Below are 22,291 nucleotides of genomic sequence, written 5' to 3'. Positions count from 1 at the left end.
ATCTGTAAATAAGTTAGTGTGTATAAAGTAGACCCCTGGAGATCCAAGGCCTTCAGGGACATTGGGACTTGACTTTGGCATCAAAGATGTTAGGCAGAGACAGGGGGACTTTGGCCCTCCAGATGTTGCTGATTTACAACTCTCATCAGCTCCAGCAATTGTGGCCAATGGCCAGGGATGATGAGAGTTGCAGTTTGGCAACATCTGGAGAGTCAAAGCTTCTCAACTCCTGATGTAGGGTTCATATTATTGGCCATCTGTTGCTGGAAGCTTTTCTTCTTGGAAGTCCACCACACATATTAATGCAAAATGAAACAATCGCTCTCTCCCGGTTGCGGAGTTCTTTTCCTGTCCATGTGATTCATCAGCAAAGTACTCCCACCATTCTCTGAGAAAGTCTCATTTCATTTGCAGAACAGATAATCTGGCCCCTGAAATACCCATTGTGTTAGCCCCATGGCTCATAGGATCAGACTAGCCAATAAAAGTCCATCAACTTCAATGGTTTATTGACTGAGCTGTGATAGCTTTAGGAAACTTAATTTCTGAGTTTTTACATTATCTCAACCACATGATCTGTGTCCAGTATTTGTCTTTCTGCATTTCTTCCAGATGCTCTTCATGATGTGCTTAGTTCTAGAGGTACCGGAAAGAAGGGATTAAGATTATTGAATCTGTTCAAATGAAACTCCAAATGCTAATTGAAATCAACAAAACAACTCACAATTGACTTCCCAGGCACATAGCCTTGGTATTGTCTTTAATGAATGGCAGTGTCTTTCCAGGGTTTGAGACAGAGGTCTCTCCTAGCCTTACCTGGAACTACCAGGAGTCATTTTGGAGGCAAAACATGTGCTCTGTTATTCTATTATTATTTTAAAAAATAGGTTTTAACATACTGTGTTTTCATATCAATAAACACCTCTTAAAAAAGAAGAAGCATAGATTGTCTCCAATGGCAGCGTTAGTTTGAAAGCTATAGGGATGACCTTTTCCAAATTTAGGGCAGAAAAGGTGACAGTTGAGGAAGCAAATAGCATTACAATACAGAGCACTACATAATTCTTCCAGTCAACCAAAAAAGTGGGGGGGGGGATGCATAGCTTCATTAGGTAGCTTTCAGAACAGTTTCCCCAAGAAGAAATAAGAACATTGTTTGAGTAGTCAGACATTCATTTGTGTGAGTGGAAATTGCATTTAGGTCATGCAGGAAAACAGTGTGTTGCCCTAGCTATCAGTAGCGCAATACTCTTTACAGCGAGTCCTACTGTGAACTAAATTCAGGCCCAGTAGGTGTACCTCTATTGTCTTCAGTGAAGCTGCACTTGCTGCCACTGAATTGGAATTGGACCCTATTCCCTATATGCTAGTTGAAAACAGAATATACTAGCGCCAGAAGAACATGTGGGCCAATGGATTTCAGAGCCCAATACTCCATTACCAGCTACTATGTATTTTGTATATGCAGAACTGTACAGAATTGTAGAGTTGAAAGGGGTCATCTCGGTCAAGTCCTTGCAATGTGGGAATCTTTTGGCCAACATTGCACTCAGACCCACGACCCTGAGATTAAGAGTTTCATGCTCTATCAACTGAGCTAGATAGCTAAGACAACACAGTCCTATAGTCCACCTATATAGTGGTACCTCTAGTTACGTACTTAATTCGTTCCAGAGGTCCGTTCTTAACCTGAAACTGTTCTTAACCTGAAGCACCACTTTAGCTAATGGGGCCTCCTGCTGCCGCCGTGCCGCCACCGCACGATTTCTGTTCTCATCCTGAAGCAAAGTTCTTAACCCGAAGTACTATTTCTGGGTTAGCGAAGTCTGTAACCTGCAGTGTATGTAACCTGAAGCGTATGTAACCCAAGGTACCACTGTACAGCTAAATAACTACTACAGTGGTACCTCGGGTTAAGTACTTAATTCGTTCTGGAGGTCCGTTCTTAACCTGAAACTGTTCTTAACCTGAAGCACCACTTTAGCTAATGGGACCTCCCACTGCTGCCACACTGCCGGAGCACAATTTCTGTTCTCATCCTGAAGCAAAGTTCTTAACCCGAGGTACTATTTCTGGGTTAGTGGAGTCTGTAACCTAAAGCCTATGTAACCCGACGTACCACTGTACCGTCATTTGTCTGGTGTTCCTAATGATTACTTAAAATCTTCATTTTATTTTAGTTCTTCTAACAACCTCTGGAATAAGACTCTATTACTCCCTTTTTACAGGTGGGGGGGGGGAAGAGTGATGCCAACCAAAGCTAGCCAGCAGATTTCTAATTGACATGAGATCTAAAATATATAATGATACCCAATTCTATTTCTCCATTACATCTCATTCAGGAGAAGCCATGCAAGCCATGGCACGATGCTGGTCTAAGTGGTAGAATGCACGATGGTCAATAAACTGAGCTTGAATCCAGGCAGGACAGAGGCCTTGTGGGCAGTTCCTCATGTTCTCCTTAATCCATCTCTGTCACTCTGGCCAAGTGACCTCTGTGCCAGGAGTGGTTCTTATCAGCTGCAGCCAGCATGTAATCTGTTACTGTTCCTGGACCACAACAGTTCAACCACAGTGGGCCATATATTGAGATTCCCAAAGCTTGATTACTGTGACATGCTTTTTATATGGGGTTGCCCTTATATATGTATCTGGAAATTTCAACTAGTGCACAATGCAAGGGCCAGACTGCTCACTGGAACAAATTACTGACAACATGCTACTCTGCTGCTGAGAGAACTGCATTGGTTGCCAATTTACTACCAGGCCAGGTTCAGAGTACCAGGTTCACAAAGCCGTAAACAACTTGGGCCCTAAGTGCATTTAGGACCCTCTGATTCCTTATGTTCTAAGATCCTTTTGTGGTTCTCCATGTTCCTGAGGTTCAGTTGATACTCACTAGGGACTACAGCTTTAGTGTGGTGGACCCTTTTTTGTGGAACTCCCTATTAAAAGACACTCAGCAGGGACCATCTCTCCCTCCTTTCAGACATGTTTTGAAAACTATATTGTTTAGCCAAGCTTTTGCAATATGAATTTTCTCTTTTTAACTCATCAGTGTTTATTTAAATTTTATGGATGTTTTTATGGATGCTCTTCTCTAATTTTATTTTTACTTATTGTGTATTTGCTATATTTTTGTGAAAGGGTGGATTAGAAACACGTAAATACATAGATAAAAACTCAGGCTGTATTTCAAACCCATGGAAGTTTGGATTTTGCAGGGACAGGGGAAGCTTTTCTTCTGGAATAAAAAAAAATAAAAATTATCTATACACTTAATCTGTTTATTTCTCTGTGAAATCCAGGCATTACATTGTGCAAAATGATATGCTAAGGATGTCTTTACATAGAACAAACTTTCTACACAGACAGCACTTCTTTGTAGGAAATTGCAGGTTTCCCAAATGTAAATGGTCATATCTCATATCTTGATGGAAAGCCAGGTGTATGTATTGCACAGTAATTGTGTGCAACTGTTGAACGTATTTATCGATGTGCAGGTTACCCATTATTCATAAAACAGATGTTAATCTTTTGTGAAGCAGACCTAGCAGCAAAATCCTGAAACTATAATATTTGTAAAGACGTTCTATGACTACTCCATTTCCTCCTCAATATGCTCAGTTTAGGATTGCCATTCAGTTCAAATGAGTAGGCTGTCCAAGTCAGCATGGTTTGACTGAAGCTGCTGGTCACGGAATAACATCACACAGAGTCTTACATCATTCCATAGGTTGTAATAGGAAAAACTATGCTGAACTCCCATGAAACTCCACAGCTGTATATAAAAGCATGTCAATGTGCCAGTATTCAGACTCATTACCAGTCTCATTTTAAGTTTATCAGATAACTAGATCAAAGTAGAGCGTGCAATTTTAGCAACAATTTTTGAATGTGGCTTTTATTTTCAGAACCTTGACTTCCCTCACTACAGAAATAAAATATGGCTAATGATGATCTGGAAACTATTAACTTTAGAAAAGAACAGTTTAAAGTATTTGATTCCCCTTTGATGAAGTGTGAACACTAGACCTTTCTCCCAGAGGTGTAATTGAGATTTGCACTTTTAAAAAAATAAGTTAGTAAGGGGAGAAGCAGGGTGAAGAGGATGAGGGAAATGATATTTTGGGTTCGTTACTTCATTGAAGAGAAACCATGAATCCAATGAGCAATCTGTTAGCAAGCCTTGAATTTTCATTTCACACCAAAGTTATCAATGCTGCATAACCTTCTTTGTTGAAAATGCCATTGATTTTGCAAACTTCAAGCATCAGTTGTCTGTGTCCAGTTGGGTATTAATCATTGGTCTTTTGCTCTTTTGCAGATTTTTCAAAAACAAACCTAGTTTGGGCTTTAGTCCCTACCCCCATCAACAACCTTTGTTTAATTGGATTCTCTTTAATTTTGGATTCTCTTTACTGGCCAGGATTTTAAAAATGCAACTATTTCTGAATGCACAAGGGGCTTTTGTGATTATCAAAAGCAGCCCCCTATCCTTTCTATCAGATGGAAACTTGCATTTGAAACTCTCAAAAGCAGTTTGTGATATCCAGTGAATCCAAATACTGCTACTCTAGATCCATTTTGATTGGGCTTTAGGCCGAGTTTCAGCACTGAGACTGCCTTGGTTGCTCTGTCTGATACCTGTGTTAGGGAAAAGGGGGAGTGTTCCCTCTCAGTGCTCCTTGACATGGACGAACGCTGTTGGGATTGGAATAATAATAATAATAATAATAATAATAATAATAATAATAAATTTTATTTATATCCCGCCCTCCCCAGCCGAAGCCGGGCTCAGGGCGGCTAACAACACTAAAATAGTGCAACATTATAAAAACATCATAAGAATTAATTAAAATCAAAATTGATGGCAACCATAAACTAAAGTATTGTAAAGATTGCCAAAGGAGGGAGTCAGGCTGTGCCCTAACCAAAGGCCTGGTGGAACAGCTCTGTCTTGCAGGCCCTGCGGAAAGATGTCAAGTCCTGCAGGGCCCTGGTCTCTTGTGACAGAGCATTCCACCAGGTTGGAGCCGCAGCCGAAAAAGCCCTGGCTCTAGTTGAGGCCAGCCTAACCTCTCTGTGGCCTGGGACCTTCAAGATGTTTTTATTTGAGGACCGTAAGTTCCTCTGTGGGGCATACCAGGAGAGGCGGTCCCGTAGATACGAGGGTCCTAGGCCGTGTAGGGCTTTGAAGGTTAAAACCAGCACCTTAAACCTGATCCTGTACTCCACCGGGAGCCAGTGCAGCTGGTATAGCACCGGATGAATGTGATCCCGCAGCGAAGACCCCGTAAGGAGTCTCGCTGCGGCATTCTGCACCCACTGGAGTTTCTGGGTCAGTCTCAAGGGCAGCCCCACGTAGAGCGAGTTACAAAATAATAATAAATAGCAGGACCAAATGGTGGGGGAAGAAAGGGATGGCCTGAACTGCAGAACCTAGATTGGAGGAAGGTTGATCTCCACTTTCTCCCCACTTTGCCACTTTGAAAGAGAAAGGAGGGATGCTGACTCTCCCTGCTGACTCTCCTATGGAGAGAGGAGCCTCAGTGGAGGTTGATTAGGCCTTTGATCAGTCAATGTGGGAGGCTGAACAGGAGGCATAAGCAACTGAACATGAGTCTGAACAGGAGGGTACAGTCTTGTCACCTAAAACAAGGCACCTGTTGGACATCGTTGTCACGTCACTCTATTGGAGTAAATGGCAATTCCGGTTTTCTGCAGATTGCTGTTTGTTCTGATTTAGACCTAAAGAGTAGGTTTTCCCTGGGAAAGGAGTGGGGCAAGGGGGAAACAGCTCGGACCCATACCTTCTAGGCATGGCACAAGCAGAAGTGCAAATGAGCCCTCTGTTGTGTCTTGGCTTCCCTTCTCCATGGCCCATCAGTCACTAAAGCTCTAACTGGTCCATCTACCCTACAACTATATAATGGTTAATAGAATGGTTTTACTTTCTTCAGTTCCATTTATGAGCCCCGTGAACTGGAATTTTGTGAGGTCATTCAGCAATCTTCAGGAATAAGTCATAACAGTTCAATGAATCATTATACTCTTTTCTCATGCTATTTCAGTGACCCATCTTTTCTACTTCCTCAGTTATTTCCCTTATCATTAAGCACATTCTGTCCTTAGCGTTTCTTCCCAAAGTACTTCTGGTCAAAACGATTTGTGCTTTTGTTATCATGGTCAATGTGATCAAACCTCCAGCAGATTAAGGAGCTGTGGTGCTTCTCCATTCCTGCCAACCCTCAGACCACAATTTGGCAACTTTCCATTTTTGCAGCATTTCTTACAAAGGCATCCCTTCAAGGTATTACAGTCTTGGCAAAATATGTAATGTAATAAAGTCTTTGGAATGTTTGGCTGCAGCCATGGCTTTACATCTGAATCCTCCATTTGTGCTGGATTTTATTTTCAAATCGATCCCACCAGATGGTTTTATATCTTCACGGTTTTATATCATGGTTGTGAACCATCAACTGCAAGAGGTGGTAATGGTCACCACCTCGGATGGCTTTAAATGAGGATTGAACAAATAAATGGGAGATATCAACCTATGCCTGACACAATGACTATGTTCTACCTCCAATGTCAGAGGCAGTATGCCTCTGAATACCAGTTGCTGGGAATGGTAGGTGGGAAGGTGTTGCACTCATATACTGCTTGTGGGCTTCCCAGAGGTTGACCACTGTGAGACAAGGAAGCTGGACTAGATGGGCCACTGGAGTGATCCAGTAGGGTATCGAGTTCTCATGTCCACTGTCAGAGACAGTACATGTCTGAATACCAGTTGCTGAGAATCCCAAGTGGGAAGAATGCTGGTCCTCTCAGGTCCTGCTTGCAGACTTTCTGGTTGGCCACCATGAGAACAAAATGCCAGAGTAGATGGGACTCTTCTTATCTTCTTATGATCATCATTTAGGGAACATAGGAATATGTCATCTTCTGATCCACCCACCCCAGTTTCTAAGAAAGTAACTATACAATTTGTCTGCTCAACTGCAAGGTGAATTTAACCTATAGACAGCTGTGTTTCATACCTATGGACAGCTGTGTTCTGCAGTTCACTAGGGTGCTTTTATATTGGCCCAAAACTCTTATATATCTATTGAATGTGCATGCATAATATATTATTCCTGAGTTGCATATTTTCAGTATAATCATGCTGCTGCCTACTAGATTGGCATGAAGAGGCATAAGAAAACCCAGACGATATTTCCCCCCTGCAGAAATACTGAGCCAGGCTACTTTAATTTTAAGCATGTGGATTCGGAAGAGAAATGTGCTTCTAGGTTTACCCTTGACTGTCCCTGGTGACAAATAATATAAGCTCCCAAATGTGTTTTGACCTTCCTAGGCTAAAGGCCAAATCTTCAAAGCAGTGCTGCTAAAAATGTTCCAAAGGAGATGGTTTACTAGAGTGCCACAACTCATAGCTCAGTCCTGCATGAACACCTTTGACAGCAGACGATGGCTAAACAAAAACAGAATAAGAACATGATCTCTGTAAAAGATCCCTTAAGCCCCCTTCTTTTGGGTGGGGTGGGGCAGGGGGAGGGAGAGAAAGGAAGTGTTCTGAAATAACTTCCCTTTACAGCAAGATCAGTTTAATCATAGTCAGTTTACAAATTCTAGCTTTGATTCAGAAAATCAGTGGTGATGTTATCTTACAGGATACACAATGTTTCTATATATGCCAAACTAACACATTTATCTCTTTGGTACATATACCAGGCATCTCTGAACTCTCTTCTGAAAACTATGTAGTAGAGAAAACAAAACTATGGAAGAATTCCAGCTTAATTTAAATAGATATGTGAGAAATAAAAACAAGGAATTTAAAAGCAGACTTGCAATATGTTTTCTACAATTATGTCCCCCCCCCCACGCCCCCAGGAAATGTCTTCGTTGCGAACCAATAAATATATATCAGCCTGACATCACAGCCATCCTATGATGGCAATCCTGGCAGAATGCTTGCGAAATAGGGGATAGCGGAAGAAAAAGAAATTAATAAGGATACAAGGAAGGCTGTATTTTCATATTTTGTTTGAACCCTCACAGAAACAAACCAAAAAAACCTATGCAGAGGCAAATATGTGGAAAGATGGTGGATCAACAAATATTTTGTGCAATTTAATGATTTATAAGTCAGAGGACCCTTAGGTATTATAATCCAGGGCAATCTCTGAGACATTAGTGGTTTCATTCAAAATCTCGAGTGACAAGTGACAATTCAGGCAACTATAGAAGGATCACGTTAATGGATCAATGCATAATGGAAGGAGGATAAAATATCAAAGTTCTGATGTTTATCTAGGATACTTATTTCTGCAACACAAGGACATAGTGAAACACCTCACAGAAACATGTTGACTTGTTCCATTGCTTTAATTCTAATGAAATAATTCTGGATATGTATGAAGCAGTGTATATTAAAAATCCTGAACTGTAACTTGAGTACCCTGATATGTATTTATGAATTTTAGATTCAACCCTACATTTTTGCTCCACAAAAGAACACTGATGCAGTTTCCAGAATAAAACCACAAAAATACAGTAAAAACAACAATATAAAAACCAAATACCCCAAAGCTTTGGAATTCTAAGAAACCAATATATCCGCTTTGAAAACAGTAGTTAGAAACAGCACAGTTTTGAAAAGTTCAGTCCGCCATCTTGATTCAAAAGCGCAGCCAACTATATTGAAACATAGACGGTAACCTGCTCCTTAATCTCAGGAACCATCATACAAAATTTGGTTACAATATCTGAAGAATTGCCAAATACATACAAACAACTTTCTAAATTATATAGTAGATTAAAAATTAACTTGGTCAATTTAAAAACACATTGCCATAGGCGAGGGCTGAAAGAGATTCAAGGCATGGTGAAATATAATAGTCCTTTGCCTCCATCCTGAAATATTAGCTATGGCTGTCTTATAAACATACTGATATAGATTTAATAGTATATTTCCCCCACGTTATCAGTCTCAGAAATTGAAATGGAAACTGTATGTATTCCCTCAGATTTTCTATTCATTTGCCATGTAGGTGAGCAAGGTCCTGGCTTCCTGCTGGGATATTGTAGTCATTCAGAAACATGGAGTTTGGAACCAGATACAATTAGCAGGCGCTAATGTTTTACTCTAAACCTAGACTGGACATACTATGTCTTCAGATGCTATTTTCAGATTACAGGAGAGGCTATTAGCTGATCACTGATATTAGTTTTCTAGTGAAAGATGCACAGGCATGCTATATTATGGCATGAAGAAGGGAAAGGTTTTCCCTTAGGCAAGAAAGGTTGATACAAGATTATAATTAATAAAGGAAAGATAGCTGTCTAAAATTCAGGAACTATTAGAATCATAGAACTGCAGAGTTGAAAGGGACCCCGGGGGTCAACCACCCCAGCATCTTGCAATGAAGGAAACTCAACTGATTCATACATGCCAGATGGCCGTAAAGGTAAAGGGACCCCTGACCATTAGGTCCAGTCGTGGCTGACTCTGGGGTTGAGGCGCTCATCTTGCTTTATTGGCCGAGGGAGCCGGCATACAGCTTCCAGGTCATGTGGCCAGCATGACTAAGCCACTTCTGGTGAACCAGAGCAGCACACGGAAATGCCGTTTACCTTCCCGCCGGAGCGGTACCTATTTATCTATTTGCACTTTGACGTGCTTTTGAACTGCTAGGTTGGCCGAGCAATGGGACCGAGCAATGGGAACCACCAACCTTCTGATCGGCAAGTCCTAGGCTCTGTGGTTTAACCCACAGCGCCACCCGCATTCCTCCAAATGGCCATACAACCTGCTTAGGCCCTACCCTCTGGAGCAGGAGAAAACAAGCTTGCTCTTTCTTCCATGTGACAGCTCTTTAGATATTGGATACTATTAATCATGTCACTGACTACTTACATTGCATATTTAGCTGAGAATAGGCAGCGCCGGATCCAGGAAAATAGGTACCCTATGAAATTCATTAACCTCTCTGTTGTTACTCAGATGGTTACTTACCATCAGTAGTGACCCATGTGGCAGTGTAAGCAAGCCACTGATGCTCTCACAGCTTCTGAATACAGCAGGGTGCTTACAAGGTGGGCAGGGGTGAGGTACAGGGAGCTTGTGGCTGTCCGGTATGTGTGACACACTTGTTGTTACATGCCTGCAGAGCCCAGGGATCCTAGCACCTCCTTTTCTGGTTAACACCAGTGATACCCTACCTTAGGAAGCCAAGAAAGTAGTGGTATCCCACCTATGCCATCACATGAAGGACATGGGTGGCGCTGTGGTTTGAACCACTGAGCCTCTTGGGCTTGCCGATTGGAAGGTTGGCAGTTCAAATCCCCGTGACGGGTCCCGTTGCTCCGTCCCAGCTCCTGCCAACCTAGCAATTCGAAAGCACGTAGATAAATACGTGCAAGTAGATAAATAGTGCAAGTAGATAAATAGGTACCGCTGCGGTGGGAAGGTAAACAGTGTTTCCGTCACGGTGTTGTGTTGTGCCAGAAGCGGTTTAGTCATGATGGCCACATGACCCGGAAAGCTGCCTGTGGACAAATGCTGGCTCCCTCGGCCTGAAAGCGAGATGAGCACCGCAACCCCATAGTCGTCTTCGACTGGACTTAACTGTCCAGGGTCCTTTACCTTTATGCCATCACATGGGGCACTACTGCTTACTGAAAGCCTGTGGAGTCTCACCTTGGGATGGTTTGCTCATCTGTGAGATTCCGCCAAGAGATTCCACATATTAGGTGCAGGGGGTAAAACGTCTATGAAGAAAACAGTCTTCACTCAGTATTTGTAAAAATGGAAGACTTTGCCTCCTCAAGAATGGTTGTGCAAGTGGTATGTTACTTCTGTTGTTACTTCTATGACTTAAAAAGAAAATACAGTAATATAAAATATAATTTTGAAGCGCCTCTTTTGGTCTTCATGTGAAGTTCAGAAAGAAGATGAAAAGAATACCTCCTCTAAAATAAAACAAAGATATATGAATACCTCTTGTTTACAATCTTTAAAATAAAGGAAGGAAGGAAGAAGGAAAGAAAGTAAAAAGAAATCCTTACGCCTCGATTCAGAATCTCTCAGAACAGCTCGGTAAAGCATTGACCCTCATCTGAGCATTACCTTAAACATTACAAGCTCCACTGGCTCCTTCCTGGTAGAGCATTTTTGAATTTCCAAATGGAGCAGAGGGGCAATATTATTGCAAGGCTTGAAACTGACCATAGCAGACACTTTTAGATTTAGCAATGCATTGTAATGAAGTGCCAGCCTGACAGGCTGACAATGAACTTTCACAGTGTAAGGGGCTTATTCCCTCCAGTAGATTGCCCGTTCTTTGAAGTGTGCATGAATGAGTGTCTGTCAGTATATCTATTCCACCAGCAAACATTCAGATAATACTTAAGGAAACTACAGTCTTAGAGCAGGAAGTACTGAAATATTAATTTTTTTGCTTCTCTTCACAGTTATGTCTGACTTTAGATTTGATTTGATTGTGTTTGCACACCTAGCTGTCTTTGGTGTTTGCAGAGATGTTGTGTCAGGGAGTTTTCTTATACAGTCATCCTTGAGTTGTCTGTTGAACTTCCCCTATTGAATTCAGGCTCCACACAGGTGATAGTAATTGAACTGACTTATTTACAAGGTTATATACAGCTCCCTGGAAGAGCTCTTTACACAGGCCTGCTTGCTGTTTCTCCTAGAAGAGATAAAAGGCAGGGGAAAGTCTAGAGGTTACCAAGCTGTACCCAAAGAGACAGTGCACACTTAATTCACTGTCTCAGAAACCAGAATGCAACATGGCCTTGATTCAGTAAAGGAGAACCAAAATGACCAGGGGCTGGAAAAAACGCCCAATTAAGAAAAGTTTAAACATTTGAATTTATTAAGTTTATTAAAAAAGGGGGGGTAAGTCAAAGTGGTGTAACAGAAATGTATAAAATATGTTTGGGGTGGAAAAAGTAGAGGGAAAGGAGTTTCTTCTTCTTTCACAATGCTAGAACCCAATGTAGTAATAGTAGTAATTTATTTATACCCTGCCCATCTGGCTGGGTTCCCCCAGCTACTCTGGGCGGCTCCCAGTCGAATATTAAAAATAGAATCAAACATTAAAAGCTTCTCTAAACAGGGCTGCCTTCAGATGTCTTCTAAAAGTCAGATAGTTGTTTATTTCCTTGACATCTGATGGGAGGGCGCTCCACAGGGCGGGTGCCACTACTGAAAAGGCCCTCTGCCTGGTTCTCTGTAACCTCACTTCTCACAGTGAGTGAACTGCCAGAAGGCCCTCGGAGCTGGACCTCAGTGTCTGGGCTGAGCGATGGGGGTGGAGACACTCCTTCAGGTATACTGGGCTGAGGCCGTTTAGGGCTTTAAAGGTCAGCACCAACACTTTGAATTGTGCTCAGAAACATACTGGGAGCCAATGTAGGTCTTTCAAGACCGGTGTTATGTGGTCTCGGCGGCCGCCCCCAGTCACCAGTCTAGCTGCCGCATCCCCACGTAGAGCACATTGCAGTAGTCCAAGCGGGAGATAACCAAACCATGCACCACTCTGGAGAGATAGTCTCCAAGCAGGTAGTGTCTCAGCCTGCATATCAGCTGCCCTGGACACAGAATTGACCTGAGCCTCCATGGACAGCTGTGAGTCCAAAATGACTCCCAGGCTGCGCACCTGGTCCTTCAGTTACTCCATTCAGGACCAGGGAGTCTTCCACACCTTCAATGAATCTGAATGGTGGAAGATTTGAGAAAAACAAATGCAAGCACTTCTTTACACACAACATACTTAAGCTGTCACATTTGCTTCCATGGGATACTGTTGACTGCCACCAACTCAGGTGCCTTTAAAAGACGATTAGACAAATTCATGGAGGATACTAACAGCTACTAGTTGTGATGGCTATATACTATCTTTAAGTTCAGAAGCAGTATGTCTTGGAATACCAATTGCCTGGGAACCATAGCAGGAGAGGGAGATTTTCCTCATGTTCTTCTTGTGGGTTTCCCCATATGCATTTGGTTGGCCACTGCAGGAAGCTGGATACTGGACCAGATGTGCCTCTGGTCTGATCCAACAGGGCTCTTCATATCCTTAGAGCAATTGAAATCTACTCTCCAGTAAGCCCGTATATATAGGTTTGCACTCTGAGGCAGCAATGAGCAAGTTTTTGGCTACTCCTGGGTGATACTCCTTCAAGTATTATTATTATTATTATTATTATTATTATTATTATTATTATTATTATTATTATTATTACATTTATACATACATACATACATACATACTCCACCCATCTGACTGGTTTTCCCCATCATGTCTTCCCTCAGCCCTTTAAGCTTTTCCGGGACCATTCTCTATAAATTTGTATTTCTGCTGAACCTGTTCCTGCTTAATGTCCCTGTTGACTCATTCTCATAAGCTTGGAGTTATGAGTTCATGGAAGCTATGGTTCTTTGCTAGCCCAGATGGATTTTTCCCACAGTCTCCAGTGTTTGTGTAAATACAACTGCTGTTGCCAGATATGCATGGAGAAATCTTTGGCAGTGTTCATGTTTGTAAGAAAGGGTCATCCAGCTCATTAATTGCAAGCATACCTTGTAATTGTGCATACTATAGCAAGCCTTTCTAATGTGGAGTGAGGAGCACTGTGCAAAAGAGTAGCATGCTCTCCTAATATAGGGTACGGACAACCCGAATCATGGTAAAATCAAAACTGGAAGAATGAATGGCTAGCCCTGTGCAGAACAGTTGTGTGAAGTGGCCCTAAGCTGATATATGATCCTTAGAAGAGAAAAAGCTTTTTAACAATAGTAATATTGTTTTCCCTGTTGTTGCCCCTCTGTAGGGATCATCTGTAGTCAGACTCTGTCCCTATCCATCTCCCTCTCTCTCTCTCTCTCTCTCTCTCTCTCTCTCTCACACACACACACACACACACAGTGCAAGGTGGTCATCTGCTTATGACGTGCAGACATTTAAACAAGTGATCTATCTAAGGGGAAACAGATTTCATTTGCCTGAATGCAAATCTGTCTCAAGCATCCTTCCACTATCCCACTTCCTTACTCCTTCCTGCAGACCTATTCCTTCACGCTCCAGGGTCTCCAAGTATCCCCATTTTCCATACAACCAGCATCCTGACTGTATGAGTTGTACAGGAAACAAAACACACAGCATTACAGAAACATACTTTTGACCCCCAAAGTTGGAAGGTCCCTGGCCTATACAGGCACGTATCCTTCACCCGTATACAATGTGTGTTGCAGAGCTTATTCACATAACTAAATGGATATGAGAAATTGTGGGTTGGATGGGGGGAGGTGGCAGCATACAAAGTCATCCCTAATTTGGAAGTGAACCTACATTTACTACTATGCTGTAGGAAATCAGATGAATGGTGGTGAGTTTACCTGACAGTTTGGCTGAGAAGTTAAATCTCACTAGGATTGCTTCTTCTTGGGTAACAACAATGAAAACAAAAACAGAAATGGTTGGTGGGCCCCATGAATTCACAGGAATCTGCCTTGCACCAAATCAGACCTTTGGGTCTACTAGCTCAGACTTGTCCACACTGATTAGTAGTAGCTGCCCAGGGTTTCAGACAGCGGTTCTCCGAGCCCAGCTTTGTGGCATTGCTTTCTCTCTAGCTTTGATGAACTAGGCTAGTTCTCAGCTGGTTTCAAGCTGAACTGAAAGCAGAAACTTTCAGCCGAGTCTATTTTTTCACCTACAAAAAATGCCTAACCCTTTTAGCCTAGGGAAACTGAGCTAGTTTCTTAAAGGCTAGCCCTACCCTTTTTAAATTTAAACTGATTCTCCCACTAGATAGATCAATATTTTGTGGAGCTATACACTTCACTGCTGCAATGTGCATTATTGCAGCAGACCTTTTCTGAGCCTTAAAAAAACAAAGGGGGGGGGAGCATGAACAGCAAATGTTGATGCTGTGTGATTTTTTTTTAAAAAAATCAGATTGACTTGATGAACTCTCCTGTAAATGCCTAAAAGGTGATATTTGGATGTATCCTCAATGTTGTTCATGATGTCATATAATAATAGCCAGCATCTGGGCAAAGATTAGCATGCATATAGAATGTACCTATAGTCATGTGGAAATGCAAATATATTTGCAGCCGTCACATCTGCATCCATTTAAATCACATAAGGGGTAGATTCAAATGACCAGTCAAGTAGCATTTGATAGGCGATTAATAAACTACTCACCATGTGAGCCCGGATGCCAGTCATCTAACAAGAGGTATGGACGTACGTAGTACTTAAAAGGGAACTGGAGAACAGAAGTACTTTTCTGAATTTGGGCCAAACATATTTTGAGGATTTCCAGTCGCTTTTGTGCTTCTTTTTCTAAGGGTCCTAAGCAAATGAGTCGTTAATTCAACAATGAATGTTAATTCAACAATAGTTACCAATTTAAGTTTAGATGTGCAACAGTGTATAAAAACAAGAGTATGCCACAAAAATAGCTACATGGTCTAGTGCAGCCTTCCCCAATGGTCATCCCTGGGAGTTGTAGTCCAAAACATCTCAAGGGCACCTGGTTGGGGAAGACTGCTTTAGTCATAAGAGCTGGAAGAACATTTACTACTTTTAGTAACTTGTATCAGCAATCTGCATTTGAGAAAACACTAATCAGCTCTCTGCAACACTGATGCATTAAAGGCAATCTTGTACATTGAGTTCAGTCAGGGCTGGTTCCCCCTGTGCCCCTCAGATAAATATTACTATGAATCTAGAGTTTCTGACAATAGTTTCTGTACCATGTGTCTGGACTCTTACCTCTCTGGAGGCACCATTACAAAGTCAAAATTAATCAAAAGAAAATAAAGGAAACCCCAGTGTTGATTTTCAAAACTGAAATCCAACAGAATCGCTGCTAAAATAACATAACTGCCTGATGCAAAACCTACAAGTACAAGGAAATTCTGAGTTAGGGCAGATGCAGTAACCTTAACGCAACCCTGCCGAGCCGACCAATTGCATACATATGGTATGTAAACTAACCTGCTGCTCTGAGACTCTGTCAGAGGACCATATGTCTTATAACGGGGAGGCAGAGGAGAGCTAAGTGTAGGGGGTATTTGAGATTGTCTCTGTTCAGAATGTCTTCATGTCTGATTGGATTACATTAACACCTTCATGCTACCATAATATTTCCTGCTTCTTAACTCTGGTGTCCCCTTAACCCCGTACTGTTGGATTCGGTACGGCTACACAGGGCCTTTTGCTGAAATGAATCACGCACCACAAAACATCCTGAGCTTACGTAAACATTTGATTGTAGGCATTTTCTGTCAAGTAGCCCAGCTGCCTTTTTTTCCCATAAAGGTGAGCGTATATTATCATGCCCTTCTGCAAAATCCAGAAGTCCTGATTCCGATTCCACCACCTGCCCGCCCGGAACTTCAGAGTGTCTCTAGCTCTGAAGAAACTCTATATTTTGTCCTACCGGATGTGGCAAGGGGCTCTACAGTGTATGTCAGGCTTGAGCTGCAACATTTCTCAGCTTTGTTCTTTCCACCACTTCGACTATCCTCTGGACAATTCGGCGCAGATTAACACAGCCCATTTTCCTGTAAGCAGTAACACAAACCAAGATGTGTCTTTTACTCCATTAAATATTAATTCGCATCATTTAATATTAAAGAGGTTGCATTCCTACCGCTCCCCCTCCTTCCCCCACACTTCTCCTCTGATCCATACAACCCATTTCTGAGTGTCTCTCTCATTCATATATATATATATATATATATATATATATATATATATATATATATATTACAAGGCCCCATTGTATGGGGGGGGGAACATTGTTAATTCTCCAAGGAGGCTGAAGATGCCAATTGGATCAGTGACCTGCTTCAGCCGCATACACAGAAGAAACATACTGAACAAAATGGTGAGGAGGTTCATCAATTGAGAACACACAGCAAGATGCCAGCTTATACCAGAATACCTACAGCACAGCCACATAATACACCTTAGGTATATAATATATGCTGTAAGAAATGAGTGGACATGCCTAGGGATGTTGGAGAATTGCGACAAAAACTGAAACAGGATCAGAAATTGCTCGTGTTTGCTCATTTGTCCCATGCCCAGAATGGAAAGCAATCCAGCAAACACAATTGGTACTTGCAGTTCATTCTGCCAATGATACGTAGTCTGTTACGTTGCCCCCACTCGCCTCCATCGGCATTGCGTTTCCCTTGCAGTGAAATGAATGGGGGTGGAAGGGCATGATGAAAAACACCGTTTACAGGATTTGTGGAATTAATGACTCATGTAATTTTGCCACAGGGTACAGCAAAATAACGTGATTTTTGGTGGAAGGTGAACTGCAGTGGGACAGAAACAGTGCTACATTAAATGAATACAGGGCAGAAAGGAAAGCACTGCCTTCATCCATCCCTATTCAGGCTTCAGATTTGTCAGAACTACCCTTATTTTTTTACTGGAACTCCATGATCTATCCATGAAGCCTGCTCTTAAAATGAAGCAAAGTGTCTTAAGATGATATTTTTAGTATTTCTCTTTGGGGATTTTAGATCTAAGTGCATTCAGTAACTTTCATGAAAAAGCAGGATATAAAAATGAAAAAATAAAATAAACAAACTGTTGAAGAACTATTACTGAGTCTTCCCACATCCCCAACCTCCCATGTTTCTGGACAAAACCCAGTGTATGCTTTGAAATGGGATGACAAATGCTTTTTCACATCTGTACTGAATCATGATAATATTAGTAAAATCAAAGGGCCCTGGATACCTAAGATATCCCCTTAACTTTCAAACGGGCAGGGGAGCAGGAAGAACAGAAAAGCAGGCACCACCATTTCCTCTTGGGTTAATAAGAAAGATTCCTAATTGAGGATCCATTAGTACTTAACAAAATTTGATAGGCTTCAATGTACATATGATGGCAATGTATGCCAATTAACTCCCACTTTTCTAATGCACCTCCATTCACTCACTCTTGTGGCCCATAGGCTGATGGAGGGGGATAAATGAGGAGTTCTCTCAGATTTGTTGCCAACAACAGATGGTGCTAAGAGCCCAGGCAGTGAGTTGGCAAATCCCTCTCCCTCCCATTTCCTCGTTCCCCAAGCTCTGTAACCAATTTAGCCTTTGGAGCTGGCATTGCTCCGACCATTCTGACTCAATTCCCAACCTAGGCTTGCTAGCATGCTACTCAATATGCTACTGGTTAGCCTGAGGACTGCTAATCATAGATTCTTTCAAATGCTATGAGAATCAATTAGCACTGGGGGTGGGGGAAGGAGAGGAAGAATTAAAGGCCATGCCCTTAATAAGCAAATCCGAGCAGAAAGAGATCCCTTGTTTAAATACAGTGTCTTCCCAGGATGCTGGAGGTTGCGAACTGCATTGCTCAATACAGTTACCAGCACAGCCACTCGATGGTTTTTCTTAATAAGCAGCATGGTGCTAAACTTCTGCAACACCTTTCCTGGGTCTGGTTCTTCCATTCAAATTAAAGTTTGCTTTGTTGATTGGTCCCAGTTTATAGATGCATATATTTATTTCTCCCCTGGGGTTACAGAACGGCTTTCTTGGCATCATGCAGATTTTGGGAAGGCCAGGGATGCTATGGGGAGAGGAAAAGAGCTGCTGTATTAAAAGCAATTAGCTTTAACCAAAGAGTTAAGGCAACCCTGTTGGCTGAGAAGTGAAGAAACTTCACCTGGCAGGGTTGCTGCGTCAAAGGGGGGAAATACTGTAACTATGGATACAGCGGCTAACTGAAATATAATTCATCCACCAAAAAGGCCCGAGCAAAAGGAAACAAATCACTTTGCCACCAAAGCCTTGGATATCAAACTCCCGGCATTAGGCCAAAAACGGAAACCCTTTCAACGGAGAGACTGACAGGCACGTAAATTTCAACAGAAAAATTTGCAGCATGAATGTCTCTTTTTTAGTGTTGTGTTTCTCCTGAGAGACTTTGTGTGTACAATAGGATGTTTTCTCGTGGATTTTTTCAGCTCCATTTCAGACACAAAAGACAGCCTGCTCCCCTTCAAGTTCTCAAAAGCTTTATTCAGAGCAGCATTCAATAAAATCTGAAATAGTGGAAGCGCAGATACGTTAGAAGATTCTGAATGGAGAAAAATATGAGATGACTGCTATTGGGATGCCATAAAGTTACATAGGGAATTCTCTTTCTAATTCTAAAAGATGGCAACTCATAGATTTGAAGTTTTGCATTTTGGCATACATAAATAAAAGGTCGCAAAGTTGACTCCATACCCCTACTTTTGAGTCAGTGCAGTACAGCTGAATAACTCCGATGCCTGCATTGATGCTACTTCGCAACTGAAATTTTATGATTTTATTGTTTTCTTTGTACTGTATATCACCCTGAGAACTTTGGCTAAGGGGCAGGCAAAAAAATATAATTGATAAAAATAAATAATAAAATGGGTCCAATTTCTAGTTAGTGAAGGTGAACAAATCACTGTCTCTCGGATTCAGTTTGTATCTATGCCACTGGAATCTCAAGCTCTGAAGGCACATTAAAGAATTGTAAAGGACTTGGCAAGGCAAAGATGATGAAGGGGCTGAAGCAACTTGTTGACAAGAAAAGGCTAAACCACATGGGAACAGTTTTTGTCAGGGTCACAGAACGGTAGGGAAAGGTGCAGCTTCCACTCCCTTCACGTTGCATTCTTGAATATAATCCCACATTTTTGGTATCTTTCTTTTAAACAAACAAGCTGATATAGCTGCATGCTACATATTTAATGTAGCATATGGTTTAGCCAACAGTGCAATTGATTGGCAGTATAGTGGTACCTCAGGTTAAGAACTTAATTCGTTCTGGAGGTCCGTTCTTAATCTGAAACTGTTCTTAACCTGAGGTACCACTTTAGCTAATGGGGCCTCCCACTGCCGCCACGCCGCTGCTGCACAATTTCTATTCTCATCCTGAAGCAAAGTTCTTAACCCGAGGTACTATTTCTGGGTTAGTGGAGTCTGTAACCTGAAGCATCTGTAACCTGAAGCGTCTGTAACCCGAGGCACCACTGTAGATTCTGGGCAAAGAAAGGCAAGGCCTTCTTCCACACAAAATAAAATGAATCCCCAAAATCCATTCTCGTAAGATGTGATGATGACCGGACAGCTCTACAAGTGGATTAAACAAATCCATAGAGTGCGGGGCTATCAATGGATGTTAGCTACATGCCATCACCACTGAGGCCTAGGGGTCATGGGGCTACTGTTTCCATAGCCTATTTGTAGGCTTCCTAGAGGCATCTGTAAAAGAGGATGATGGACTACATGGGAAAGCAAGAGTCTTCTAATCCTTGCCCACTTCTAATAAGGTGGAATAACACCACTATTTTAAATCTGGCCACACGTCTGCTGTACTTGCATGCCATGATTCCAGATATGGGCAGGCATCTCAACTGGGGAGAGTGTAGCTCCCAATCTGTCTCTGACACACATGGCACGTAAAATTGGTGTCGATGAAAACCTGGGGAGAGGGTCCAATAGGTTAATGAACTATGTCACACGGTTTCAGCCCATCTCTAACAAAACCCTGGAAAACAAAATCTAGGTGGATAAATGTCACATTTGGGGACATTAAATTAAACAGTAGTCCCAGTGAACAAAGGAATTTGCCAAAGAGCAGCCAGATTTGGAAAGTGAAGCATTATGCTCACAGAACGCAATATGCAAAAAGAATTTATTCCAGTGCAAGATGTTTTCAACAAAAGGAAGAGGTGAGAGAGTGTAACTTCTAGCCTGACTTTGCACAGAGATTTGGGCCTAGTTTATTAATCAGAACCAAGGGGTAAAGGCAATGGCCCATGCCCATAAAATCTCAGTGTTATAAGTAATAGCAATGCTGATGCTTCAATATACAAAGAACTCAATGAATGCAATGGTCATATCTTTGAACAGTGAAATTTCTTCTACTTTAGGGCATGAGCTCAATCCCAGAAGCCCTCCATTTTAGTCAATAGCAAAAAAAACCTATAGTTTTTACATTAAGTGCTCTGTGAGGGGCAATTCATATGTTGCTTTTTGTCAGTCAACACACCACTATTGAGAGTGATATCTGTGCCTAAACTTCCAGAGAAACATAATGTGTGATTGCTTCTCTGCCAGTGTGTATACTGCAGGGCTCCATATCGATACTGAAAACACTCCATTATCACAGATGGATATATAGTCCCTATGCCGGAACAGAGATCACTGAAATTATCTTCTGATTCGAAAATCCATCACATCTCATTATGCAGAGTCACAGAGTTGCATGAGATGGCACCTTAGTTATGTCATTAACACAGCATGGACCACATTGCAGCAGCCAGACTGAGGGGAGTCTCAGTGGACCTTTAGGATGGTCTGTCTTCAGAGAGTAACACAGCCCAAAGGATTCCAAGTGATGCTGAAGGCAGACCTGGGACATGTTCTAGTTGAAATGTGGAGCTCAAAGCAGCATACCAATTGTATGCTCACAGCAGTCCTGTGTGGCAGGTTAGGCTGATAGATTGTCCCAGTGTCACCTTGTGATGTGCCATGGCTCAGTAGGGATCTTAAACCTGAGTCTTCTAGTCTCCATCCAATGCTCTAAACACTGTTGTTGTTGTTTAGTCATTTAGTCGTGTCCGACTCTTCGTGACCCCATGGACCAGAGCATGCCAGGCACTGCCTCCCGCAGTTTGGTCAGACTCATGTTTGTAGCTTCGAGAATACTGTCCAACCATCTTGTCCTCTGTCGTCCCCTTCTCCTTGTGCCCTCCATCTTTCCCAACATCAGGGTCTTTTCCAGGGAGTCTTCTCTTCTCATGAGGTGGCCAAAGTATTGGAGCCTCAGCTTCAGGATCTGTCCTTCCAGTGAGCACTCAGGGCTGATTTCCTTCAGAATGGAGAGGTTTGATCTTCTTGCAGTCCATGGGACTCTCAAGAGTCTCCTCTAGCAGTCTCCTCCTTCTAGATTTAGAAGGCTTCAATATAAGATTTGGTTGACACGCTTATTTGTGGCGTAATAAGGAAAAGGTCCACAAAGGATTTTCTAATCATATTGTTAGAGGGCCACTGTTGGAAGTATGGGAGAGAAACAAAAAATTATTGGAAAGAAATACCCCTTGGTGGTTATCACCAATCCACATCTTAACAATAAAAAATAAATAAATATTGAAGGAGAAAGATGGACTTATGAATATTTGCTAGTAAAAACAGAAAATGGATGGAAGATTAGGCCATATGAAGAGATAAAGAACAAACTGA

The 22,291-nt window shown here is 42.0% G+C and overlaps 2 long non-coding RNA genes across 3 annotated transcripts in view; both read right to left on the bottom strand.

Annotated features, from left to right (window-relative positions):
- The window catches only part of LOC310710619, a 433,355-nt gene extending 431,291 nt beyond the window's left edge, over window positions 1–2,064 (bottom strand). The window contains exon 1 of the long non-coding RNA XR_014528159.1: window positions 2,013–2,064. This is a non-coding gene — a long non-coding RNA (uncharacterized lncRNA). The remainder of the gene's footprint in view (window positions 1–2,012) is intronic.
- Window positions 2,065–15,256: 13,192 nt separating this feature from the next.
- The window catches only part of LOC310710655, an 81,463-nt gene continuing 74,428 nt past the window's right edge, over window positions 15,257–22,291 (bottom strand). For both annotated transcript variants that reach the window (XR_014528172.1, XR_014528173.1), the window contains exons 3-4: window positions 16,483–16,606; window positions 15,257–15,389 (exon numbers count right to left, since the gene is read on the bottom strand). This is a non-coding gene — a long non-coding RNA (uncharacterized lncRNA). The remainder of the gene's footprint in view (window positions 15,390–16,482; window positions 16,607–22,291) is intronic.

The sequence above is a fragment of the Podarcis liolepis genome (genome assembly GCF_965112155.1).
Source record: "Podarcis liolepis genome assembly, chromosome: 1".
Taxonomy (NCBI): Eukaryota; Metazoa; Chordata; class Lepidosauria; order Squamata; family Lacertidae; genus Podarcis; species Podarcis liolepis.
This window is presented reverse-complemented; position numbering and strand designations above follow the sequence as displayed.